Source organism: Gopherus evgoodei, chromosome 4, assembly GCF_007399415.2.
Source record: "Gopherus evgoodei ecotype Sinaloan lineage chromosome 4, rGopEvg1_v1.p, whole genome shotgun sequence".
In the NCBI taxonomy this organism is placed as follows: Eukaryota; Metazoa; Chordata; order Testudines; family Testudinidae; genus Gopherus; species Gopherus evgoodei.
Window position 1 is genome coordinate 140,995,505 of NC_044325.1, and position 27,296 is coordinate 141,022,800.

General features: G+C 52.9%; 1 protein-coding gene across 1 annotated transcript in view; it reads left to right on the forward strand.

The window, feature by feature from the left end:
* Positions 1 to 27,296, forward strand: part of ATP2B4 (ATPase plasma membrane Ca2+ transporting 4) — a 107,905-nt gene that overhangs the window by 25,117 nt on the left and 55,492 nt on the right.

The window sequence follows — 27,296 nt, forward strand, 5'->3', positions numbered from 1 at the left end:
CAAGAAACCGCACGATGGGGTTTGGGATGCTGCTGTAGTAAGTGGGAGGAGAATTATAGGTCAGAACCAAGCCCGCTGTAGGCACAAAAATGTGAGTTCAGAGGCATGTTGAAGGTATAATTGGGTGCGGGGGGTGGAGGGGAAAGGAAGTACAAGTAGGCATTTAAATGTCAGTCTGTTCTCTGCTACCCTGCTTTAGTGGGAGTGATTCTGGATTTATTCTGGGGTAACTGAATCAAGCCCAGGGTATAGAAAGGGAACAGGAAAAATGCAAACTCCTGGATGCACTGAAAGGAGACCAAGGCTTCCTTAGCTCAGGCTTCCAAAATCCTCAAGGTGGCAGTTCCGTCCCAAGTGCACGGTAAACCAGAGCCCAGCACAGGGGTGGAAATCTAAACATGCAGGGAGCCTCCTTGAAGCCAGGGTGAGCTGCAGCAGCACCAGTGGCTCTACAGGTTTACGTAGTGTCTACGTGCAGGCCTTGTCTTGGGTCAGGGAAGAGAGGGCTCTTAAATGTGCTAGCCCTTAAAGCATGCTCATGTTTAAAAATGCATATGGGTGACGGTGGGTAGGCAGGTCCTCATCTCTTCAGCAATGTGAGAGCTGGTTGCAGGGTTACGCTAGAATGCCTGTGGTTGACATGGGGAATGAGCATTAATGGTCAACTGGCAGCATGTCTTGCATCAATCCCCATTTCAGCTGCCTGCCCCTGCTCTTCACAGGCTGTCGCATTAGTTGCTCCAGCAGTGATTGGTATTTATTCACTTATAAACCAGTGTATGTGCCGTTGTGGACGCTCGTTGAAACCTGGCTCACATGGGCTCAGCTGTGCTGAAACTTGCAGGCACAAGCTGAACTGCTATAAATAGTTTGTCACCGAGCAGGGCTTCTCCCCAGCTCCAAACTACGCACTGTGATGCCCAGTGTCATAAACAGATAGCTAAGGGTTAACATCTCTTTCACCTGGAAAGAAGTAATCTGAACACCTGACCAGAGGACCAATCAGAAAACAGGATTTTTTCAACTCTGGGTGGAGGGAGTTTTGTGTCTGTGTTCTTTTTCTTCTACCTGATACTCTCTCAGCTATGAGGAGTGATTTCTATTTCCTGCTCTCTAATCTTCTGTTTCCAAGTTGTGAGTACAGAGATCATGTATTTACATGTCTATAGTTGCTGGAGTGCTTTGAATTGTATTCTTTTTGAATAAGGCTGTTTATTCATATTTCTTTTAAGCAATCGACCCTGTATTTGTCACCTTAATACAGAGAGACCATTTGTATGTATTTTTCTTTCTTTTATATAAAGCTTTCTTTTAAGACCTGTTGGAGTTTTCTTTAGTGGGGAACTTCAGGGAATTGGGTCTGCAGCTCACCAGGGAATTGGTGGGAGGAAGAAATCGGGGGGAGGTCTGTGTGGGCTAGATTTACTAGTCTGACTTTGCATTCCCTCTGGGCGAAGAGGAAAGTGCTTTTGTTTTCAGGACTGGAATTACAGAGGGTGGACTCCCTCTGCTTAGATTCACGGAGGTTGCTTCTGTGTATCTCTCCAGGAGCACCTGGAGGGGGGAAGGGAAAAGATTTATTTCCCTTTGTTGTAAGACTCAAGGATTTGGGTCTTGGGGTCCCCAGGGAAGGTTTTTCAGGGGGACCAGAGTGCCCCAAAACACTCTAAATTTTTGGGTGGTGGCAACAAGTACCAGGTCCAAGCTGGTAACTAAGCTTGGAGGTTTTCATACTAACCCCCATATTTTGGACGCTAAGGTCCAAATCTGGGACTAGAGTTATGACATGGTGTGCAGTGGTGAGATAAAATCCAGAAGCCAGTAAGAATATTATATTTTTCTTTTCTCTGCTAGGGGCTTTTTAGCAGATGATGCCCAGTCTTTCCAGAGTTTATTTGTTTTTCTGTTTTTGTTTACTTCTATTAAGCAATCTTTTTAGCTCTCCTCACTTCCAGGCTTCAGTTCCACCTCTCTGACCAGCTCTGCCCCCTCTCTGGGACAGTAGCCTCAGGGCTGTCTCCCTGGGCACCTAACCCAGGAGTTAGTGCTACTGTCTCCACTGTGGCTTTCCCTCCCCAGGCACAGCCTGTCCCAAGCCATCCCCTTCACCGCCTTCCAGCTCCCATTTGCTGCCCTCCGGCAGCCCTTTGTAGGCTTAGGGGTGGCCCAGCCTCCTTGAATGGGCTGGATTGGACACAGCTGTTCTGAACATGGGGGGCTGGGCCTAGTCCACCCTGTCTCAAATGCGGCCACCAGGGGGTTTCCCAGCAGCCACCACAGCTTCCTGGGTGGTGAGGTGGGGTGGGGGCAAAGTGTTGCTCATGGATGTGCTACTCTGCACGTCTCTGGAGACAGGTGGAGCACAACGCTGAAGGAGCAAGGTGAGATCTCTACCGGTGAGGGGGGACGGGCCTAGTGGGGCTTGGATTTCAGCCCTGGGTGGCTGTGCAGCAGGAACTTAGGCAGCCTGGCTGCAGAGTAAGGTTCCAGCCATGGGGCTTCAGACTCCAACCCCTGGCCACACAGGGGCAGGCTCTGGTCTCTGGCCATGTGGTGCCCGACTGCCATTCCCACCGGCGGCCGCTGGCCAGGGATCAGAGTCCATCGCCACGTGGCCAGGGGTTGGAATGAGCTCTGACCCTCAGCCATAGTCACTGTCCCCATGTGCTGACCCTGGGCTACAGCAGCTGCCAGCCCTGGGTGCAGATCCCTGGCACTGACCTTGGGCTCTGGCAGATGTTGGCTCTGGATGCTGACCTCTAGCTGTGGCCATGCGGCAGCAGGCACAGCCCCCAAGCGCCAGTCCCAAACCCTGGCAGCAGCCAACCCCCAGCGATACACTTCGATCCCAAGCCCTGGCCATTGACTTTGGGCACTGCTCCTGGGTGTTGACTCTGGGTTCCGGCAGGTGTTGGCCATGGGCACCAATCCCCAGCCATGGGTGCAGATACCCAGCAGTGGGCACCAGCCCCAGCAGGTGCTGGTCTTGGACCCTGACCTCCAGTCTAGTCATGCAGGTGCTGGCCCAGGACACTGACTCCTAGCCCCAGGGGTGGATCTCAAGTGCTAACCCTGGGTGCTGACCCCCAGTCACACAGCAGCAGGTGCCCCCGGGCACACAACTGCAGGCACCAACCCAGGGCTGGCCCAGGGCACCAAACCCCAAGCCACAGGTGCCAACCCACACCTCTGACCACACAGTGGCAGGGCCCCCCATCCATCACCCTGGCCCCTGCTGTCTAACCCCCAACCCCTCCATCCAGGTCTTAACTTGCCAGGACTTGCTGTGAAAAGTGGTATTAACAAACCTGCAAATAGCACTTTTTCACAGCAGAGTATTTGTTGTCCCTGCAAAACACCCTACATAAATTACAATGATCTGGATGTGTATACGTGCATCTTTATATAAGCAGGAGTTGGTGGCTGCACTCTGAGGCCACTAAACATTTGTAGAGAACCCCTCACTTAGTCTATGCACAGAGACCAGCTATCCTGTGACACAGTTGTAAACTGATATAAGAGCATCCACATAGAGTTTTGCATTGGTTATAAAACTGGTTTCAGTTAAACCAGTGCAACTTGGAAGGGGTGGGGGTGGGGGAGAGGCCTGTAAACCCCATGTGACAGATGTTTGTCACATGTTTTAGCACACAGCTCCAGTCACTAGAGTACCTGAACAAGGACTTGCATAGAACTGGACAGATGGTTCCCTGGTGCTGCTACACCAGTGGCTGAAATCCTAGTCTAGAAATAACAGTGCAAGAGTGGGGTGAATGGTCCCCTGCTGTGTTGCACTAGCCTGAGCAATTGGCTCCAATCGGCCCTGTTCCCTTATTTATTGGTGCCCCGATCAACTGTGTGCAAAGCTGCCACTGTGCTGGGTCTGATCTGATGTCACAGGCATTGTTCTGCAAGGGTTGAGTTTGGTGCCTTGGATGCAGGCTTTCTTCCTTCTTACAGATATTGCCTTTTGGTCTTTTCTGCATCTCTCTCCCCCTCCCTTTAATTGGACTTCTTACTGCATGGAACAGTTTGCAGTTATATATGGAAAACAGCCTACACTTTCCCAGGAGCAGGGCATGCCGGGAAGAGAAGCTGGGCTAGCAGCAATCTTGCTCTCCCTGGGAGAGTGTGTGTTCTTTCCTCTATTACAGCTACACTCTGCGGACTTTGTATTTAACCATTTAGGGGGGGTTCGGAGGAAGAGAAAGTGGGTGGGGATTGCCGCCTCTTTCCTTTCCTAAACTATTTTGGCAGAGATGCCCAAAGTTCTAGTTTGAGTCCCATTTAAGGGGAAGTTCCTACCCCAAGTTAATCACTGCTAAAGATAGGCTTGGCGCCACAAAAACTTGAACTGGATTTTGATTGCCTCTGTTTTCGGGGGTGTCTGCATCTGAAGCTCTGGAGAGCATGGTGAGATTTGGCTTTCAGGAACCCCCTTGTTGCGGAACTTCTGATCTGGGGTGTTGCTTTATGCCTATTTCAACTAAGAGCTGGCACAGGGAGCTGTCCCTATTCCTACATGGATGGCCCCATTCCTAGTTATTCCCCATTGTGGGCGATCTGTGGGCTGCACCCGAACTCTCTCCCTGTCAGTACTATGGCCATGTCTCCTGGCTCCCTTGCCCTGAGAGTTCCTGTTGAGTTGCCAGGGCAAGGCGCTGGTAAGGAGATTCTATGCTGTGCTTGCTACCCAAGCTAATCCCTTCTTCTGTATGGGACCCTGGCAGTCCAGGGAGGGGAGAGTCTGACTGGCCAAGCAGTGCCGCAGCCAGGAGAGGGACATGTTCTTAATCCAACAGGAAGCAATAGTTTCAGCAGAGGGCTGAGGAGTCTGGACTCCTGAGTTCAAATCCCAGTGGTAGGAGGGAGTGGATTCTAGTGGTGGGTGGATGGGAAACAGAGTTAAGACTCCTGGCTTCTGTTTGTGCTACTAATTCACCATGTGACCTTGGACAAGCCACTCCCCCCTGTGCCTCAGTTTCCCCCTCTGAAGGGGGGATGATAACATTGAACAGTACAGGCAGTCTGTCAGTAAAGCATGTCATAGCTGTGGAAGGGAGCAGTATTACTGCAGTAACTAGCTTGCCCCAGTGAAGTGCTTTCCAATGTCAGTCATGAGCCCCTCTTTGGAGGTGCAGCCAGGTAGAGGACATCATGAGGGAGAGGGGGCACAACAGGAGACTGAAAAGCTATGGGGGGGCATAACAGGAGAGTGAAAAGCTGTGTGTGGGGGGGGGGGATCCTGCTGCCTCTTCTCCCATCTTCTGGTAGCCATATTAGTAGCCAATTAGCCAGTTTAGACATGAGCTGATGCGTACCACTGTGCAGACGGGGCCTCTGGGAAGAGCTGCATTGGCCTGTGTTCTCATCCAGCAGTGCCCAAGAGACACTACCATGCACGTGCTGCCCATGGCACATCTTTGAAGCCCATAGCACGCGGCAGCCACCCTGCCCGCTCCCGGAGCCTGACCTGCTGGCCCCCTCCTGATCCGAGCCCTGGAAGCTGCTTGCAGCTATGCTAGGAGGAAGTGACAGGGCCTATTTTAAGCTCCCTGGGGACCTTCAGGATAGGAATCCCCTGGGCCAGTGTAACTCATGCTGCCAAAAATAACCTAGCTCTGGCCATGTGTGCTGGCCGGTAACAGACACATCTGTCTCACCCAGTGTCATGTCTCTATCCTGTTCTCTCTCTTGCTCTCCTTCATGATCTCTGTGTCTGTCCATTCTCCACTGGTCAGATTCAAGCGTCTCCATGCTGAGATCCCTCATCTGCCAGCAGCCGAATGCGAAGTCAGGTCACTCACAGAACACCAGTCCGTGGGGCTCCCAGCCCTTCTTCCAGTGAAAGCTGCTTTGAGCTGGGGGAAGGCTCTTATGCCCGTCTTCTGGCACAGGGAAGCAGCCTATTTGGATAGGGCATAAAACTGATGGGCCCCTGAGTTTAGGGGTGCCAACCCTCCAGGATTGTCCCAGAGTCAATGGGAATTAAAGATTAATCTTCAAAGGTTCTCATGTGCTGAAATCTCCAGACCAAAATTGGTGACTTTACCCTCAGTCGTGTGTTCTCAGCTCCACCACTGTCCTGCTGTGACCTCAGGCAAGCTGCCTCTCTTGCTTCTTGCCTCAGTTTCCCCATTTTTTTAAATGAGGGAACCATCGTTGCAGGAAGGAATTCATTAGTGCCCATAAACTTGCTCAGCACGTGGGGTGGCCTTGAGGGCTGTGATTCCAAACCCAGTGTGTTAATTCTGCCCTCCGCTGGGGCTTATTTCCAAGCATCTGAGACAGTCTGAGTTCAGTATATCCTGAATGTCTGTATGGAAATCTCTCACTGGTTTGAGGGATATCCTAAAGGCTTGGAGCTAACTGGCTCTGTTGTGGGGTGGAATGAGGGAAGTGGCCGGGGCTGCAAGTGGGTATGGCAGAGCCTGTGTGTGTGACAGGCAAGCGTAGGGGGTGCTGAGATGCAGGCATATGGCACTGAATGGCTGGGCGTGATGCCAGCAGCTCCGGCTCTTGCAATGAACTGGAAGGGGGGCAGGGCGGAGCTGGATTCTTGAGCTTGGGTGCAGCGCTCTGAAGAGCAAAGCTCCTTCACAAGCACCCTCTGGTTCCCTGCCAGGGCGTGGCACGCGGAGGGGGAGGGAATGCTTCAAGGCCTTGCTTGAGTGTGCTGCCTTCTCCCTTCTTCCCCCCCCCCCCCCCCCAAAAAAAAAAAAGTGCAACTGCCTTCTGAAGCTGCTGCATCTGCAGGCTGGGCTCCAGTAGAGACCTTGTCTAGACGGCGGGATTGGGGAGTGGCTGAGAAGGCAAACACGGCCAAAGAATTGAGCCCGGCAGCAAAGAGCTGTTGTGATGGTAGTGGGGCCAGGAAGGAAGTGCAAAATTTGGGGCTGCTGTGGCTCTGTTGAAGGTGGGGGGTGAGATTTGGGGGTTTCATGAGCCTGGATTCCTAGCAGGACTGCATGGGGAAGCTCTTGTATAACAGCCTGATGCATGGAAGGGGCTGGGTTGCACGCAGAGGGAGGGCAGAGGCACAGTTGAGTTCATGTCTCTTGCAGCTCTGGGGAGGTTCCAGGAATTGCTTTGTCTGTTTGTCCAAAGAAGCAGGGCTGAGCTTGTACACACCTCCCCGTGTGGTGCTGGTGCAGGCCAGGCAGACCTGCTCAGCAGAGGTACAGAGCCATGCTGGGGGGATTGAGGCAGACTGGATGCGTAGCTCCTGAGACTGGAACAGTGTTTGGGGAGAGGCTGTGGGGCAGGACTGAGATGCATCAGGAGACCGGGGAAGGAGGGGAGTTCCAGGACTGGAATAGCAGGGTGCCATGGGTCAGGACTGAGATGCATGGGTAGAGCTGTGCCTACAGAGCTGCCGGTTTGGCAGGCTACATTTCTGACAGCTAACTTCATATCAGTGTGTCCCTTGTGACCTTTAGCTGCCTGGAGAAGAGCTAGCCTGGCCCAGCCAAACTTGCTGCAGGGAAGGGGGGGTCTTAACTCCAAGCTGAGGAGACAGGAGTCGTGTCCTCTGCCTGTCACTTCTCACATGTATTTTTAATGCTGTCCTCGCTCGTGTCCTCTCCAAGTTGCTGCCGTTTCTGGCTGGCTTCACGTAGCAGAGAACGCTGTACAACAAGCTTCAAAGGGGGCTGGGGCTTCTTCTGGCAAACTCCCAGACCCTGCATCAGCCTGTCCCTGCCACAGGCAGAAACTCTGCTGGGAACAGCTCATCTGCCTGGCTGGGGGAACTCCCAGAGCCTCCTGCAGTCTGCTGTGAGGGGAATCCTGCTGGGAGGAGGTGAGGAGCAGGAGCCTTTGTGTTTTGACAGGATTCTGTCTTCCCCCTCACTGTAAGATGAGAAATGCCCTGGGGACCTCGCTTTGCATGGGCCAAGCACAGGGCTGAGAGCCAGGAACTTTAATAGTACTTTGCTCTCTTTCTAACGCCTTGCATCTAAGGATCTCCAAGCCCAGTGAATTAAGTCTCCCTGGAAGGTAGGTTATGAACTGTACTATGCAGATGGGGAAACTGAGGCACAGACAGGTCCAACTTGGGACACCTTACGTCTGGGACTGTTTCCCCCCACCCCCCCCCCCGCTTTTCCCCCAGAAGAGCCAAGCAACTGTCATTCTATCTGAAGCCAATGCAAGCTGTACTTCTGAACAGCAGAGCCTGGGTATTTCTTAAAAACCAGAGGTCTCCCCAATCAGAGGCTATGCTTGAGAATTTGTTCCTCTGCGACTTGCCCCAGGTCAGCAGCAGAGCTGAGGATAGAACCCCCCATGTGCCTTAACCGCGAGACCAGATAGACTCATAGACTGTAAGGTCAGAAGGGACCATTATGATCATCTAGTCTGACCTCCTGTACAATGCAGGCCTCAGAATCTCACCCACCCACTCCTGTAACAACCCCCTAACCTATGTCTGAGTTGTTGAAGTCCTCAAATTGTGGTTTGAAGACCTCAAGCTTCAGAGAATTCTCCAGCAAGTGATTCATGCTCCATGCTGCAGAGGAAGGCAAAAAACTTGGACTGAGCTCAGGGCCTCCCATTGTGCCAGGCACTGCAGAGATGCCATCACCAACGGGTGCTCCTTGTGCCAGGTACTTACTGAGATTGGTGCCCTCACTGTGCCTGATGCTGCACAGACCCCAAATGAAAGCAGAGCCTGATCATGCACACTAAGAGACAGTCCCAAACCTGACCACTTAAATAGTCAAAGGCTATTTCAAGCCACTGGACAGGTGGGGAAACTGAGGTACCGTCTTGCATTGTAATTTCAGCTCTGCTGCTCAGCCTTAGGCCTTGTCCTAGTCATTTGAACGGATAACAAATAATGTAGTTTATCTAATGCTGTTCCCATAGATGTGACAAATAATGCCTTATTAGCAAACTTTAGAAAGCTAACCCACCTGGCACGAATGCCTGGTCTACACCGAAAACTCAGCCAGCTGTGTCATGTCAGGGATATAGTTAAGCTGAAGTAAGCTCTGGTGTAGACACCACTGGGTAAATGGAAGAATTCTTCTGTTGACCCAGCTACTGCCTCTCAAGGGAGTGGATGTACTACAGCAATGGGAAAAACTTCCGTCGCAGTACCTGCAGTGTTGTAGCTGTGCTGCTGCAGTACGTGTAGTATAGAAATACCTGTAGGAACTTGGACACCGGCTAAGCTGCTCATTCAGGTTGTGCATTTCTCTCCTCTTGGACAATGGGAGCCTGCTTCTGTCTTTGGCTCTCATGCACTAGCAGTGTCTGTGATGTTTGGGCAGTGAATGCTACAGTTCACAATGGGTTTTTTTCAAAGGCTTCCGGGACAAGGCTTTCTGCTTCTGCGATGAGTCTTCTTGCCTGGCTGGGCAGCACCTCATGATACAGGGCTGCTCCCAGCTGGTTTGCAGGGGCGGCTCTAGACATTTCGCTACCCCAAGCAGGGCGGCATGCCGCGGGAGGCGCCCTGCCGGTCGCTGGGAGGGTGACAGGTGGCTCCAGTGGACCTCCTGCAGGCACGCCTGTGGAGGATCTGCTGGTCCTATGGCTCCGGTGGTCCACCAAAGCCGTGGGACCAGCGGACCCTCCACAGGCACGCCTGCGGGAGGTCCACCGGAGCCGCCCGCCACCCTCCCAGGGAGCAGAAGAGCATCCCCCGCGGCATGCCGCCCCAAGCACGCGCTTGGCATGCTGGGGCCTGGAGCCACCCCTGCTGATTTGTGTGTGGCGAGGAATGAGGAGAAAACCTCACTGCTTGGGTTTTGTTGGCTTTGTATCTGGTCAGTGGAAGTCAAGCTCACCTGAGCCCTCCCCCGACCAGCTTTCAGCCTCCTGGGTTCCTTCCCCCTTCCCCATCCCTTCATCCCCTGCTTCCACATTTGCTGTTTTGAGTCGCTTTGGATCATGACCCTCTGCCATGTGTTAGGGGTGGATTTAATATCCCACGGCAACAGTGAGGTCCTTCAGTGTTGGCACCATTCTGTTTCACTGTAGTTTTCGTAATAGGCTCCAACTCTTCTGTGGACTCGGCATGTATCACACTCCAGCCGCTTCTCCACTCACCTTTGACACAGCCCCTTCCTCGGCCTGCCCCAGACACGTCCCCATGCCCAAGGCTGCAGCATAGGGCCTGTTAAGGGGCAGACTCAGAGGGATCGTGCCAGTGAAGGGTGAGTCTCACCTAGATCTGAATACCTTGCAACTTGGTGGGGGTAGTGGAATCTGAACATGGTCCTTTGGCTCATTTCCAGTGTTGAGATTGGTGATTGCTCCCTGACACTGGGCATGGATGTAACAGCTCCCAGCCCAGAGGAGTTGACAGTCTCCGGCACCCCATGAAATGGTGAGAATAGATTGCTTTCTGGAGTTGGGCGGGAGGGTTATATGGACTGTCGGCCTGCATGGCTTTTGACTACAAGTTGCACCTGAGGAAATGTCATGGTGTCTCTCTGAGCTGTTTCTTTTCCCCTCACAGTGCAGAACTGAGACATTACATGATGGTGCTCGGGAGCAGAGGGAATGAACATGTATCGATCAGATGTGCTGTGTTAGGGACAAAGACTGGCCAGTGGAGGCAAAGGTGACATCTCATAGTGGCAGATGCCAGTCACTTGGACTACTTGTGCATGAGTCCATCCCCTTTGTGCTAGTCTCTTGGGTTTTCTTCACTACTTCATTCAGGAGGCTAATGTCACTGTTTGTCACTAGTTGTATGATAGTGGCACGTTGGGGCCCTGAGCAAGACAGGCTCCTCACCAGTCAGCTTTGTGCAAACACTGAGAGTCCTTGCCCTGAAGAGCTTGTGATGCAAATAGATGTGGGTGTGAGGGGAAACTGAGGCACAGGAGGGGGAAGTGAGTTGCACAGCAAACCAGTGGTGGTAGAATCCTGGTTTTCTAGTCCAGTCAGTTGGTTACCCACTAGCCAAGTGTTGCACAACCTTTTTTGATACTGGGGGCCAGCTTTCTGTTTTCCTAAACTGTGTCCGAGAGATCTCGGGGACTGGCAGTGGTCCACAGGCCGGTCATTGAGAAACCCTGCACTAAGCCACACGGCCTCCCAAAAGTGGCAGACCTGAACCAAACCTATCAAACTCTTCGGGGGAGTTCGGGTAAAATGGAGCCTGGATCCAGACAGTCCCTGATGTTGGTTTTGCAAAGTCAACTCTGCACTCAGCCACCTCCTGCACATTTCTAGGGCTCTCCCGTAACCCACTTTCCAGCTCCGGTGCTAACTTGTAAAGCACAAAAGAGTTGTAAGGGGAACTTGGGTGATTTAGTGCAGGCGCCAGGAGAGAAATACCAAGGCCTTAGATGGAAACGTTTCCTCTGACAGCTCGTCTAGAGATTTCCCCTCCTCAGATTTTTCTGCCTCCTGTATGGTGCAGCCTCCAAGAGGAAAGCCCCTGAGGCTGGGGGTACTGGCAGTTGGACTGCTTCCCGCATTCCTGACTCATGAGTGAGGCTTCTTCCAAGTGGTTCCGCTTCTCTGCCGCCCTGTGGCTTTTGCCCATGTATGAGTCTCACCAGGGCTCAGGCGGCAGGGTTAGTCAGAGGATCAAGTAGCTTAGATGAACAACCGGTTTAGCCCTGCATTTGGGAAACCGGTTTTGGCAGATAGCTGTTGCTGACAAGGTTGTTTGAACCAGTGAGGTGGGGCGGGAGTGAGAGACACTTCCCACCAATCCTAGACATTCAATGTCTTTCCTTGGTAGCCGGGTGGGAGCCACAGTGCTAAAGTCCAAAACCTTATCACTCCTGAAAGGGCAGAGGGTGCTTGCTTGCTTGCTTTGTGGGCTAACCTGTGGTCAGAGCCTAATGAGGTCAAGGCAGCTGTAGTTGTCACAGGTGTGAGCAGGTCAAGGTAACTGTTACAGGGAAGCCTGGCGTTCACCTCAAACTGCACAGCTGCCTTGTTTTGGCTAGGGTTTCACCTCACGTTATTCCCGTTAGCTAGCACAACTAAGAGATCACCTTTTCTCCCTAGTGTGGACGCTCCCAAAGCCTGACCCTTGTGGCTGTCCCTACCTGGGAGTCAACCATGCTGTAAATACCGTTAATGGCAGAAAAATCTGTTCCAAAGCTCTTGTTCAATGTATCATGCAGGTTTTTAAGCTTGACTGGCAGCTCCTGAAATGTGCTCTTAAATCTTCTGCTGCAGGAAATAGGAACGCCCGGGCTGGTGGCATTTCCTGTATTGCTGGAGGGTGCCTCCAGGCAGAAGTTTCACACTACTTGGCTGCCTGGCAAGACTGGGTTTCAAGGGGTCCCTGTAAGGGGAGTGCTGTTTCACCTTCCCAATGTCGTGACCTCTGCTCCTGAGTTCAAGAGCCTCCATAATGGCCCTGAATTTAAGCCTTCAGCACTTCTGACATCCTGAGCACGCTTGGTCGTGGTGCTGCTTTGTTCCAGTGTCCTCTGCCCAGGGCCAGGTTCCTAGTCTGTCTGTGGCTTAGTTCTCAAAAGAGGTTTTTACTTCTGCAGGAAGTCAACATTGGGCAGCTAGAGGAGGGAGGGGAGCTCATCACAGCCTCCTGTGCTTGGCCCAGGGGAGGACTGAGGTGCATTTGCTGTGCTGAGAGTGCTGGGGATGGTACAACACCTATCTCTAGCCTGGGCTCTGCTGCTGCCTAACTGCAGCGCAGGGATGCTGTAACAGGGTCAGGGCGGAGGAGGTACAGCGAGTTTTCATGCAGTTCTCTCAATGAGTCCTCCCATCCCCTAATGGTCCTGTTGTTCTGGGGTCCTTACTCCAGCTCTGCCATTACCCCCTTGTCCAGATGTGCAGAAATCCCTGCTGCGCAGAAATCCCTGCTATTCCAGTCTTGAGCCCCTTACCTCTCCCATGAGGCATGCAGTTCTGTCAGTGCACTTCAGTCCTCACTTGCAACACTCGATGTTAATCCAGACAAGCTGTTCTCCATAGTCCCTGTGCTCTCCCATATGCCTCCCCAACACAGCTGAGCCCAGTGCTCCTCCATCCTGCCCTGCAGCCCCCCCCCCTTTCTCTTGCTCTGAGCCCTGGCTTCCTCTGGCAGAGTGCCAGTTGTGTCAAACTGTACAATGACTTTCCTCTAGGGCAATTTTTCTTTTTCCTCAGTGGGGATTAGGCAGAGACCACCAAAGTTGTCCAGTGCCCTCTTTAGGGCTCAAGTGACAGCAGGTGTCGAACGCCGCATGGTTTCAGATGTGGTACTGGAGGGCTGTTTTGCAAATCTGGACAGTCCAAAGGTAGCCTGAGATAAGTGGCCTCTAGCAAATCTGAGACTGGCAAACCCTGCCCCCTGAAATGAACCTGGGAGCAGCTTGGAAACTGCCCTCAGAGAAGAGCCAGGCTAGCAGCTGTGGCTGGAGAGACATGGAGGACCAGTGGCTTAGTGATTAACCAGGACAGATACTGGAGTTGTGGGAAGAGGTGGTTGGTTTATCTGCGGCTTAGTCCCTGCCCAGACTAGGGAGATCAACTTTGAGGAGGGAAGCCAGGAAATGGGTGCTGCTCGTTCTGCAGCGAGTCAGACTCTCGCTGACACACCTGGCTGAACAGGTTTGTGATGCTGACAAACAGTGCCTATGCAGCTGACCCCCTGATTAGCACACAGATAGGCATGGCCCCATGCACCAACACACAGATGCGATTGACACACGCACGTGTTCAGCAGATGCAGCACTGCAACCCCCACATGTGCATATGTGTGTGTCTGCAGTGTGCATGCGTGACCGACGCACATGGATATTGAATCCCTCAGCATTGAGCATTCAGCATCCCCACACCCCACCACCCAGTACTTACGGACACAATCGACAATGGATGTGTAGATGCTGATGGTCACAAGCACCACTCCTCCCTGCTCTGGAGACCTATGCACTAGCACATACACGTGGGAGCAGTAACTCGGGCACTGACACACGATTCTCACACCCACCTCCAAAGGGCAGGAGAGCCGTGAATGTGGGGAGAGGGACAGCTCGCTGGCAGTGGCGGATAGAGCTTGAGCGGAGCAGGGTGTGGCTTATTCCAGTTTTGCACCATCTGGAAGGTAGAGAGAAGTGCACTCTCTGCACTGCTCCCAATAGCTGTGTTCTCTTCCCTGCTTGCTCCAGAGTCCCAGCTCATCAGAGTGTGTGCTGGCTGGCAGGGAGGAGTGTAGGCATCAGTGCTATGTGAGAGCTGGGGAATGGCAATGCAATCCATTTTCTAGTTGCTTTTGTTCCGACTTCCCAGGGCTCCGCTGCTGGTGGCAGGTGAGGATGCAATGCCGTGTGTGAAGGGGACAGAGAGTATATGCTCTGTTTCCATTGAGGAAAAGTCAGAAGCATGGAGGCCTGCACAAACACACCAGCCCAGCTAGCAGTGCCCTTTGCAGCGAACACTGCTGAAAAGTTAGCCAAAGGCAGGCACTTGGGAGGACTCTAGGGTCTAGTGGTTAGAGCCAGGACCTGGAGATTGTGTTCCTGCCTTGAGCACTGGAGCAAGTTGCTGTGCATCAGTTTCCCTTTCTATAAAATAGGGCTGTTGCTGACCTGTCTCTGAAGCCTTTGGCAATCCCTGGTGCTATGTAAATGGTGTTAGATGAATTGGCAGGGGATGCGCGGGAGCTAGTTTTACCCCAGTTGCAGTCTAAATGGCCAGATGGCTTTAGGGTGACAGACGGGCTCGCCACTCCAGAAGGATAGGAGCTGGGATGCTGGTCCCATAATGGTCAATGCAGATAGTCTCCCCCATCTGGTTCCTGTCACCCAGCCATGGCATGAGGGGGACTGTTTAGGAACTCAGCAGGGAAAGGAAGTGCTGTTCTCTCCTGGCTCCCCCTTATTTTAACCCTCACATTTCCTATGCTCCTGGAATAGGAACCCGTTCCCCCTGAGAACCAGTGACATGCATAGCTGCTGCCCTCCCCCACAGCAGGCACAGAGCTGAGAGAGTGCTTTCCCGGGCAAGCCAGCCAAGCCTGTGCTCATGGGTGGGTGGGGGAGGTCCTCAGGGGGTTCCCCGCTGAGACACAGCTGTGTTGCACCGGGGTGGATTTGCTTCCCTGGCAGCAGCATTGGTGGAGGCACCTGCGACAGGGGACTGCCATGTTCCTCCACATCTCCCCGGTGTCTGAGATGCTGCCACAAACAGGCTGCTCTGAAGCAGTGTTGCTGGGAGGAAACAGACTCCAAGGGATGTCTGGCAGAGGGAGACCCCAGCTCTGCGGATGAGTTGGTGGGCTATTGGGGGCTAAGCTGACATGTTCTTGGGGTGGGGTAGGTGAGGGAGTGTCTTCCCCCTCCTGTCTCTCCCTCAATTTCCTGCTTCTTCCTACTCTCCGCTGCCTCCCTCTCTCCATCCCCTCTCAGTTTGGGGTTGCTGGTCTCCACCTAGGATTACCAATCTCTCTGCTACCTGTGCCCTTAAGTGGTGGTGGCAGCAGCAAGTGCTGGCAATGGGTGACTTTTGCTGCATTCTCCATGGGCTGCTTTAAATGGCTGTCTTGGTTCCAAGCCAGGTGTCCCTTTCTTGGTTGGTTTGAGCAAGGGTGAAGGAGAAATCCTGCCCCCAGCATCTGTAGACTGCTCCCTTCCTCATATTCCCATCTGCACCATGTACCTGAGCCAATCCACCCCGCTTCTTAGCAACCCCAGTGCCCTGGGAGCCAGGCTCCAGATAACCCCTCCCTCCTTCCACTAAATCTGTGGTTTGTAGCCATGAGTCAGTCACCTTCTCTGCTCCTCTCATTAGTGACTCTGGATGGGTTATAAGTAACCTGCTGAGCCTCCTCCACCAGGGTCCTGAAAGCCATTAGCATTGCTAGCCCGCCCCGGAGAAGTTAACCTCACCCCTTCTCCCCCCCAACACACACACATGCATGTCGGACCCATGTGGGACTGCAGCCAGTCGGTGTGTCACAGTTGCCAGGGGGGTTGCTGGGAGTTTGCAGTGTGTGCCTCCATCCGGGCACTCAGATGTGTGGGGGAAGGAAGGGTGGATGTGATGGTGTATGTTCAGCTCCTCCCAACCCCCCAAAATAAGCCTTTAAGATCCAGATGAACTAGGGACGCCGATGCAAAGCAGGGATGGATCTGGCGTGGTAGACTCCCTTGCCGCCACCTTCGCCAAGTCTCGGCCGAGTTTCTTTGCTCTTCCTCTAACACCCTGCTCAGTCTCTGGGGACTAGGCCTGGTATGTGGCAGCTAAGGGGCAATGGGTCAGCTCTCTCCTCTGTATCAACTTCAGCTTATCTATGCTCTCTGGTGTCAAATTGCTCAATATCTGCCGGACCAGATAGGCTGGGGACTGTCAGGAGAGGAAGGCTAGTTTGGGGCTTAAGACACTGGCCTGCATTCAGTTCCTATCTCTGCCCAGACTCCCTGGGTGACTTTGGGCAAGTCACTCTGGGCCTCAGTTTCCCCATGAGTACAATGGGGAAGAATAGCCCTGCCCTGCCTCATGGGTGGAAGGAAAATACGTTCATTAGCATGTGAGAAGCACCTGGGTATTTAAGTGATGAGGGACTAAACTGGAATTTCCTTGTCCCCACTCCATTGGTTAGAAGCAGGTCTCATTCTCTCCTGCAGTAGCCCATCATTCCCCTGCCTTCTTCCCTGAAGGAGATGAACGGGGCTTCTCCATCGCAGCCTGGGGTGGAGGGGAATGCAGCTAGGCCAGTTTGAGTGGCTTATCCCACTGAGCTGGCTTTTCTTTTTTTGTTTTAAAACAAACCTCCATTATCCTGCCAAGATAAATTTCTTTCCAAAACTCTAATCTGCACTATGCTGCTTTATAAACTAATTTCATCTGTCAGCACTCTGCTGGCCTCTCAACTGTCTGGGGAGTGGTCTGTGTGTGTGTATGTGAACAGATGGTTGCCACAGCATGGTGGGGGGTAAAGAATTCGGAGGGGCAGCCCCATTTATTGTGTCACTGTAAATGCAGGAGCAGCCGGCAGGGTTGCCTATCGTTATAGGAAAGAGCGCACCATGAGAATGGAGGGAATGCATTTTTGTCTTGCAGCTAGCAGTAGTTCCCAGAGGCAGCTGGACTGCATTGGAGCACAAATGTATGCAGGAAAATCTCAGCAGTATATAGGCCTGATTCCCTGTTATGCCTGGGTTCCTTTATGCCATCCTGGTAGTGTAAAGGGGCCTTAAAGTGGGTGGAAATGCCCCCCTTGTGCAGACAGCCTCCCTGGCTGTTGAGAGCTTGTGCTGGCTCTGCTCCAAGCCATACTGCTGGATGTAGGAGGTGTATTGGGATATGACCAGAGTGCTCTGCTTCCCCAGGCTCATAGGGATCCATGAGAAACTGTACAAATTAGAGCAGGCCTGATGCTGCTGCGATTTAGCACAGGGCCCCAAAATACAGGAAGCCCCACTTCAACCCTGCCTCAAGTGCAATAACAGAGGAGCTGAGAATCCAGCTCAGTGCTCTGACATCTACGCCCATGTGAACATGGAGTCAGAGCTGCTGCACCCACGTGGTATGTTCTGATCTACAAATAACCCCCCAGAGGTAGCACTTAACACATCTGTTTTTCCTCTGTGGCATCACAAAGTCACTTTTGCTTTTTGGGGGCTTTGTATTTATTCCTCTCCTCTTCCTGAATCGCTTCTGCGGAGGTGAGTCAGCCCTGCAGCCGCGGGCTCAGAGCCAGCCCGGTGCTGAGTGTTAATTAAAGGAGGTGTGAGTAGAGCTCACGCTGCATGAAGTGGCCCTGATTCCCATGCCCCCCAACTGGGTTCATTTACCCAGGGTGCTTTTGGGCACCAGGTTCAGTTTGTTCTCTAAATGGGCCTTTTTTTTTTCTTTTTTCTTGTGCCCCTCTGTGAGCATCTTCCCCCGCTTTGGATCTCTTTCTCCTTCCTCCTCCTTCGTTCTTGGCTGAGCTCTGCTATCCCTGGCTGTGGTCCTGTAGGGATGTTAAGAGCTGGGCTTTTAAAGATTTTCTTTTTTTTTTTTTTAATCTTAAACCCCAAACTGGGACACTTTTTTTCCATTTGGTGGCATAAATAGCATCCTGTGACAAAGCTTTACATTGAGTTTGCCATAGCAACCTACAGCAAAGCCAGTGTTTATAACACCCTGTCACCATGGCTGGAGAAAACAAGCAGCTGCTGCCATAGCAGACTGGGGTGACTCTCTCCAGTAAAAGGGGGCGGGGGCGTCCACCACGAGGAGCTTCCGGTGCTGGAGCCGAGTTCCTCTACAGAGCCTTGACATCAGGGCTATTGTGGGCTCATGCAGTAATCTAGCTGTGAGCACATCGAAACATGCCAGGCAGCTGTCTCGCTGAGTGAAAGGGACGGGGTCCCAATGCCGCATGGGCCTGGTCTTTCTCATTGACTTTGTTCCTTTAACTTCCTTGTAGGAGTAAGAGGAGCAAATGGTTTCATAGAAGGACTTGGAAGCCAACCTGTTACTCACAGGAGAAACGTGGGGAAGGTTGAAATTGGGCTCTGAAGGCAGCAGCCTGGTTCATTTTAAGTGGGGCATGATCCTTCCTTGCTTCACCAGCCCTTCTGTCCTCTAAGCAATGAACTCGATCCTGATCTCCCAGCAGCACAATGTGGGAGAAAGGCCATTTGACACCAGGATCAGGGCCATTCTTCCTCCCTTGGATCCCGAATCACAGCTTTGATATCTGTCCACAGACAGGTGGGGAAATACTCAGAAGGACTCAGAATATGAGCTGATGAGATGCTATTTAATCTTGGAACTCAGAGTATGGGAGGTCAGGGAGTGGAGGGTAGGGGAGAGGGGGTGATAGGGATGGAAATTGGAATTTCTATCCTCTTGCCCACTGAGGAGGGAACCGTGGAGATGGCTGGGCAGTGAGCCTGTATACCGTCCGCTACACACTCCTGTCCGACGCTGAAGTGAATAATCAACTGTGCTTGATCTCTAGACCCATGATCTCTGCCTGGCTGGGTCTGCTTTAATCGCCTTGGTCTCTGGGAAAGATCATCCCTATCTATGTAATCTGGCTAGAAGCTTACGCTGCATTCAAGGCTGTAGCATCAGGACACCTTCTGCTAGTTGCTGGGAATGGGCCTGTGCCAAGACAGGGCGCCTTCCCAGCATGGAGAGCCAGGATTAGCAAGGCAAGGCAACCTGGAGGGAGAAGGGAAAAAAAGCAAACTCAAGGTCATTCAGACCCCATCCCAGATGTGCAGCTTCCACTGGCTGTGGGTGTGTCCATGTAGAGCCCTGCAGGCTGATCCCAGCATTTCTCCAGACCTGGGTGTCTCCACCCTGACAAATAAGTTGTGTGCATCTTTCTCCTTAGTCGTGAAAGGGCAGTAGGTAGAGTGGTCAGAGCTCAACAGCTTGTTCCTGACTTCCCCCTTCCCCCCACTCCCCAAGAGCACCTTGCTACCTTGAGAGTAAAGAGAAACTGCCAGCTCCAGGAGATGGCCTAGTAATTTTCTCAGCCAGGGCCAGAATCTATTTTGGGACTTACAAGTACCTGTGAGCATCCCAGGTAAGGCATGTTGGCTAAAGTATTGGCTATGAGCAAGGGAGCCCTCTGCCCGAGTGACACTCGGGGAGATACAGGGAAGTGCTGGCCTGGACAGTTGTCTCGGAAGACAATGCTGCGTACAACCCTTTCCAAAGACCCCAGGAGAGGACAGAGTTGGGCTGGGATCTGCAGACCTGGAGTCCAGGGCAAGGCGCCAACAACTTTTTTTTGTTTTTAGACCATCTTTATCAAAAGGAGTCAGTGGCTTTTGGATGCCTCCATCTTTTTAGCTGCCCAGCTTTGGACATCTCTAGCCTGAGCAGCTGCTGCTTCAGTCCAGCCCCAGGCCAATCATCCAGCCTGTGCTGGCCACTGATCCCAGATCTGGGAGCTAGGCCTTTCTCTCCCCGACGGGACATAGGTCTGCATGACGAGTGAAGCCTCTAGTAGGGGCATGGGGAGCTGCACCAAAGTCTCTGATCTGTGGAGAGAGGCAAATAAAACAGTGTCCTGTAATTGCAGGCCACAGAGAGCCCTGTCTAGAGAGGAGGGGGAAAATACTCCCCCCTTGACAAGTACTTACTGGATGTTAAGGCTGGACCTGACTGTTTTAGAGAGGAGAACTTTTCTGGCTGCCCACACCAGCCTCACACCCTCACCTGCTCCTCCCCAGGTGTCGCTTTCCTTTCTCTCACATGGGAGTGCCCTGCATTCCTAGGAAGAGGTCTGGGCCCCAGATCCCACTGGCCATTCTGGGATGGTCCCTGCAGTGGAGAGATGGTCATTGGATGCCATCAGCTGCGCCTCTGCCCGCTTGCCTCTTGCTTTTCCGCCCCTAGGAGGGATGCCCTGTCTCCCTGATGCCAGTAAGTGTCTTCTCCTTCTGCCATGCTGGAGGTGTAATGCAGCCGTTTATTATTCCGGGCAGGTTTGTCTGCAGCACTGCATCAGCTCCATCATTCCTCATCAGCCGCTCCCTCCTCCTGCTCCTGCCAGCTTCTCTCTCTTCCACACCCCCACACTCACTCCCTCCGTACACACTTCCCTGCCTCCCTCCCTCTCTCTCTCCTTTCTCACTTGGCTACACACCGACTGTGACTGTGCTGGGGAAGGCGATGGGATGTGAATGACTGGGGTGCGGCTGGGGCAGGAGTCTGCTGAGAAGGGGTTTTAAGGAGATGGAAAGGGGGCTGTGTATATATATTTGGTGGAGGGTACATAACAATGATTTTTAGGGGGACCCAATCTCACCCTCCCCTGGATCCTGTTCCCCTCAACCCAGATGTAGAAAGGAAGGATCCTGCTGCTGTGCTGTCCTCTCCTGTCAGCAGACCCCCTGCTCCTCTCTCTCCTCCCCCCCGCCATTTATTCCCCTTCCCCCCCTTTGAAAGGATCCTTTTGGCTTTAAATCTCCATCTCCCATTTTTGATGCCTCTGCAGCAGGTCACATAAAACCCAGCCTTGCCAGTGGGGCTGTGGCACAGCTGCCAGCCCTACGTTACGTCCACTAGGTGCCTGCCCAGCCAGCACCCACCCTTCCTCAGCTTACCCGACCTTTAAATGTTTCCACGCTTCTGTCCAATCCCTGCCCCTACGCTTGCAGATGTGGCTGGGCTGGGGCGTGATCAGGTGCAGAGATGGGTTCAAAGGCTGTGACCCTGCTCCTCCAGAGGGTATCAAGGCCAGTTTAATGCAGAGGCGTTTTAGCGTAGGCCTCCTGGGGCTTATTCCCTAGTCTCCTCTTGACATACAGAAAGCCTTCACTTGCCATATCTCTCTGCTAAACAGATGCCCATCTGGAGGACACCTCCTCCAATCCCCTCTTCTTTCCTAGCCCCAGCCCAGGGCACTTAGCCCTGGAGACCTGGATTTAAAGCTTGCTTATGATGGTGAATTCAAGGGAGTTGTTTACATTCACTTGCCAGGATGACAGTTGCTTTGTGGCTTATCACAAGGCAACACCATTGGCTGTTTCTGCTCAGCAGGTGTCCCAGGACTGGAATAGCAGGGAACTGGGGCCAAGAGGCACTGGCATGGCTGGACAGGATGGTGCAGGGAGAGACACAAGAAGGCAATAGCAGAGGGGAGCAGCAGGTCGGGAGTGAGGCCTGTTGGCAGAACTGTATAGAGGAAGCCCAGGGCAGGAAGGAGGGGATTGCTGGTCATGGGAGGCGTGGTGGTGGTGATGCAGAGGGTAGAGATGGGTCCTTTTCCCCTAGGGCTTGCCACGTGTGGCTGTTGCAAAATGATGATGGTAGATTCATCAGAATCCAGACTCTGGGTCTCACCCAACCCCCAGAGCTCTGGGACAGTTGAATCCCAGGTCTCGGGCCTGTACAGCTCAGGGACCCACTGGTTGAACAACCACCTCTTGATGGACCCACCCCTAATCCTACCTGAATTGGGGGACAGATGTGCTAGAAGCCCTCTGATACGAATGAAGACTCACCTGTTGGGGACTTTCCCCACTTCCTTTGGGCTATTGAGGGGTCAGTTGGGGAACAGAATCCCTGCCCCTCTTGTCCACCCCCTGCTTCACATGACCCGTACTAGGTGGAAGGATGCAGCCTTGTGCAGTGGCGTCTCTGCACTCGGCTGCCAGCAACTGAGTGTTCGGGCTGTTTGTAGCCTTCTTCTGGTCTTCCCCACTGCCTTTCCCTCCCATTGTCGCCCTCCACCTTACTCTCCCTTCTGAGGAAGGGACCCTGGGAAAGTCCAGCTTCCCCCTTAGGTGCCTAAAGGCTCTGGAAACTAATTAGGAGAGTTAGGGACAGTTGGATGAATAATGCGAGTCATCAGATGCTTGTTAGAGCGCTGCTGTTGGAGCTTTCTTCAGGCTTTCCTCCTTCATTCCTTGGCCATGGTGGGGCTGGAAGGAGATTCAGGAGGGTCATCCCACCTCATGGGGTTCTTTCTGTCACTGACAGGGGCTCTGGGGCCATTTGTCTGGCTCCACAGAGCACTCTAAGCATGTACATTTAGTAGTTTCCAGCTTTAATATTTAACATCCGAGAGGGGACTGGCTGGATTGGGCCTTTGACATGTAATGACATGTCCCGGAATGACATGGCTAGGTGGGTATTACCTTAGTGTTCCCTGATTTGCTGTCTTTATGGTTGGGGCAAACCTGCTGTGGTGGTCTTTCCACTCCCCCCATTAGGGTGAACCTGGCATACCTAAGAGTGTCACCGGGGCAGTGTGAAGCTGTAGCCCTCATGGGTCAAAGTGTGCCCAGGCTGAGCTTGCACCTAGACTCCCAGATGAAGGGGTGGCAGTCCTTAAAGGAGACTGAAAACTGCTTTTGATCCATCCCGGCTACACCTGGATGCACAGTGGGAGCATATTTCCTGGGCATGCCCCGGGTCTGTCCTTCCCAGCTAAGAGTCCCAGCTGAGCTCAGGGCCCCAGTGTTGCAGGCATGGCACATGCACCTCGTCCCTGCCCTGGAGAGCTTGCAGTCGAAGAACTGACAAAGAAGATTTAGCAGGGAGGGAACAGGACTTGCCTAAGGTCACCCAGCAGGCCCGTGGCAGAGCCAGGTCTCCTGACTCCCAGTTTGGTGCCCTACCCTCTAGGACCACGGTTCCACGCCACTGGGCAGCAGTGCAGAGTAGGGCCGTGTGAGTGTGAGCAGACTCTTTCCTCCTCCAGGAATCTGGTTGTTTTTTTTTTTCTCTCTTCTCCCTACCGTTACCCCCCATACCCCCCCGACCTGCCGAGAGGAGTCCCTGGCGCTCCAGTTCAGAGGAGGAAGGGAATCTGGGGAGATAATGATAGGTGCCCTGCAGGCTCCTCCAGGGGTAATTATGGATTCTGCAATTCCAGGATTAATTAGCTGCCTTTCTCTTAACATCTTAGCTCTTTTCAGAAGATGTTATTTGCTATGAAAGGGAAAAAAATAGGAAAAATAATCCCCCCTACCCCCACACACTATTAATCAGCAGGGGTCTGTTTAATTGGATCTGCCATTGCGTACCTCCTCCCGCAGGGAGCTTTAACGCCCTTAAATGATAGATGAGTAAGGGCTCCACTAGAGAGGCTCCTGCATGCCTGCGTGGGGTGGGTGTTGGCAAAGCAACTAGATGGATGGACAGATGCGCTTTCTTCTATAGCACCAAGCCATGACCTAGAGTTGCCCCCTTGTCCCATACCAATGACCGATTGCAGGGCTTCCTTAAGGGGTCTCTCGTTTTAAGGTTGGGAGGAGGCAGATTCTATATCCCTGAGGTCGGCCTACTTTTTTAAGGGGGATCCTGAAAAGTAATAATGGCCTATTAGAGTTCCTTCCCCTAAACAAGCAATTTGTTGGTAATCCATGTGTATCTAGGGCCCAGCACAGTCAGGCTGTGGTCCCTGATTCATGGAAGCACCTAGAGACCCCAATCAGGGATCAGACCCTGTTCTGGGGACTGACTGGTCAGGCAGAGATCACAAAGTCCATCCCTGCCTCAAAGAATCTACAGTCAAAAGTCTAGATTCTGCACGCTGTTCTGCTTAGCTGGACCCATATGGGTGCTGAGATCCATCTGCATGGGACAGTGTGTGGGATTGGGACCTTGGCTTATTAAAAAGATTCAAAAGCAGCATGAACAAACAAGAGGAGATGTGGTAGCAGTGAAAGGAGCAGGGGTTTCCTGGAAAACAGTAGCTACAGCTCCCCACTTCCCTATGTGCTGCTTGGGTCTGCTCTGAGTGTCTTGCTCAGCCTGGGTGGTTGTGACGCTAACTTAGGCCATGTCTACATCTAAAATTTTGCAGCGCTGGTTGTTACAGCTGTATTAGTACAGCTGTATAGGGCCAGCGCTGCAGAGTGGCCACACTTACAGCAACCAGCGCTGCAAGTGGTGTTAGATGTGGCCACACTGCAGCGCTGTTGGGCGGCTTCAAGGGGAGTTCCGGGACGAGAGAGCAAACCGGGAAAGGAAACCAGCTTCGCCGCGGTTTGCTCTCTCGGTCCCGGAGCCACCCAGCAAACCGCAGGGAAGGAGACCTGCTTGCTCGGGGTTCCGGGACCAAGAGAGCAAACCGGGAACGCCGCGGTTTGCTCTCTCGGTCCCGGAGCCAGCCAGCAAACCGCGGGGAAGGAGACCTGCTTGCTCGGGGTTCCGGGACCGAGAGAGCAAACCGGGAACGCCGCGGTTTGCTCTCTCGGTCCCGGAGCCAGCCAGCAAACCGCGGGGAAGGAGACCTGCTTGCTCGGGGTTCCGGGACCGAGAGAGCAAACCGGGAACGCCGCGGTTTGCTCTCTCGGTCCCGGAGCCAGCCAGCAAACCGCGGGGAAGGAGACCTGCTTGCTCGGGGTTCCGGGACCGAGAGAGCAAACCGCGGCGAAGCTGGTTTCCTTTCCCGGTTTGCTCTCTCGGTCCCGGAACCCCGAGCAAGCAGGTCTCCTTCCCCGCGGTTTGCTGGCTGGCTCCGGGACCGAGAGAGCAAACCGCGGCGTTCCCGGTTTGCTCTCTCGGTCCCGGAACCCCGAGCAAGCAGGTCTCCTTCCCTGCGGTTTGCTGGCTGGCTCCGGGACCGAGAGAGCAAACCGGGAAAGGAAACCAGCTTGATTACCAGAGGCTTCCTCCTTCCACGGAGGTCAAGAAAAGCACTGGTGAGTGTCTACATTGCATTACCAGCGCTGGATCACCAGCGCTGGATCCTCTACACCCGAGACAAAACGGGAGTACGGCCAGCGCTGCAAACAGGGAGTTGCAGCGCTGGTGATGCCCTGCAGATGTGGACACTCTCAAAGTTGCAGCGCTGTAACTCCCTCACCAGCGCTGCAACTTTCTGATGTAGACAAGCCCTCAGCTGGCTGGCTTCCCTTTCTGTCTCTGTCCCTGGTTCTCCTGTACTAAGATAATGCTGCCTGTGTTTCTGGGAATGCCCCAGGGTGACCCTGCTCTCACAAAGGCATCTCTTGAAGACATTTCTGCCCTGTCACACCTGACATCTGTAGCAACTCTTAAAATTCCCTTCAGAGGCTAAATTTGCGGGCACACAGACAGCATCTGTCAGGTTCTCTGCCCCAAGTGAGGACAGCTTTTCTCTCCATATCCGTCTCTCTCCTGCCTTACTGCATGCTGATTCCATATCTTTAGCCACCAGCCCAAAGTCTTTTCTGTGTCTGTTTCCTTATCTCTAATCTCCACAGCCCAGTCTGTACCTCTTTTCCCTGAAAGTAGCTGAATTATGCTGGGAGATGGGTGGAGTCATGACAACACCCCACTCCCTGGCCTAGCGGGATGTTTTTTCTGAGAATGCAGCTTGGATCATGTGAGTCTTTGCCTCGGGGGTTTGGTTCCGTGGGATCTCTGCCATCCTATTGCTTATGGAGGGAGTTGTCACATCAGAGGGACTGAGATTTTCCATGTTGCGTTCAGAGAGAAAGGAAGGGGATGGGGTGAACAATTCCAACAGTGGACAGTTCCTAGCAGCATACCCTGCCCTAGTCCCTGCTTCCCAGTTTGCCCATCTACATCCTTGTGCTTCTAGTGATACCTGCCCCCCCCCTTAGATAGAGTGTTTATCTAATTGTGTTGCATTCATGCCCAAAGGCCCCATGGGAAGAGCCTCTGCCCTTGCCCCTCAGAGCTTACAGTTTAAGAAGCCGGGTGCATCAAAGGACTGTGGTAGGTAGGCTGCTGTGAGCTTCCTGGTCTCCCCAGTCCAGCTTCAGGACAGATGCAACCCTGAAGAAATCCTAAGTGGCCACTGAGATAAGCCCGTGCTGTGCATGCATTTTCAGGGTCAGTGAAATTGAGCAGACTGCAGTCCTGAGTCCAAGCACTAAAGAAGGCACAGGTTCTCTTGGGTTGTGGGTAGAGAAAGCCCCCTCTAGCAATCTGGGGAGGGGGACACCCTCAAGTGTTCAATCCCCCGACCCCTTCCTTGCCAGCTGCTTCCACTCTTGGAGATGGCAGGGAAAACATGGGGGCCCCAAATGTTTGGAATCCAATTGGTGTATGATGTTCTGTCCCAGCATTTCCCTAGAATGGTTGCAGGTGAGCGGTGTTTAGCTGACCAACATTAGAGCCAAGGGGAAGGAGGACTTCCTCCTCCTGAGTGAGAAGGAGAAGAAACTGGGATTTCTCTGCCCATCTGGAATGGGCTCTTGAATCCTCCCCAGTTTTAATATTTCAGGCTCCCTTCCCCTTCCTGCGTCAGGGAACCCACTGAGACTTGCTCTGGAATTCTCCCTTCCATGCAGGATACAGCTGGTGCTCACTCTAACTCAGCTCATCTGCACGTGGGGCTTCATTGCTGAATAAGTCATAGTATTTCTCTCCTTCTCGTTGCCCCATTCTAGGTAATGGTAATAGAGCTAGTAATCCTTGTACAGATGGGGAAACTCAGGCAAAGAAGCCAAAGGGATGTAGTCTAAAAATCTGTCTGTATTTAAATGTTTGGGGTTTTTTACCCATGTTAACTGACAATCCACTCAATAACTTAAAAACAAGGCCTTTTAAGCTCCAATTATTTGTCCACATTATGTTTGTTTACACCTTTAGCTTTGTCTCCCTTCCAGACAGAGGAGAAATCAGTGGAGTCATTTTCACATTTTATGTATAGTCAGTTTCACAGCCAGGTTCTCAGGCCGTCCCTGGCATTGCAGAGGGGTGTGTAAGAGACATCTGTTTTCCACTGAAAGTCTTTGTTTTTAAAACAAATGAATGGAAATATTTCTCTTCCTCTCTGCTTTGGGCCAGACAGCTGTGGATGGAGCAGAGCATCACCTGGGTCCTCTTCCTGCCCCTGACTCAACTGGCAAGTCACTTGTTCTGGGGGCCATCAATCTTCCCTGTGGGTAGTTAGGCGAGTGATGCTGATGCACTTTGAGATCGAGAGATGAAGGAACAGATCGTCAGCTAGCATT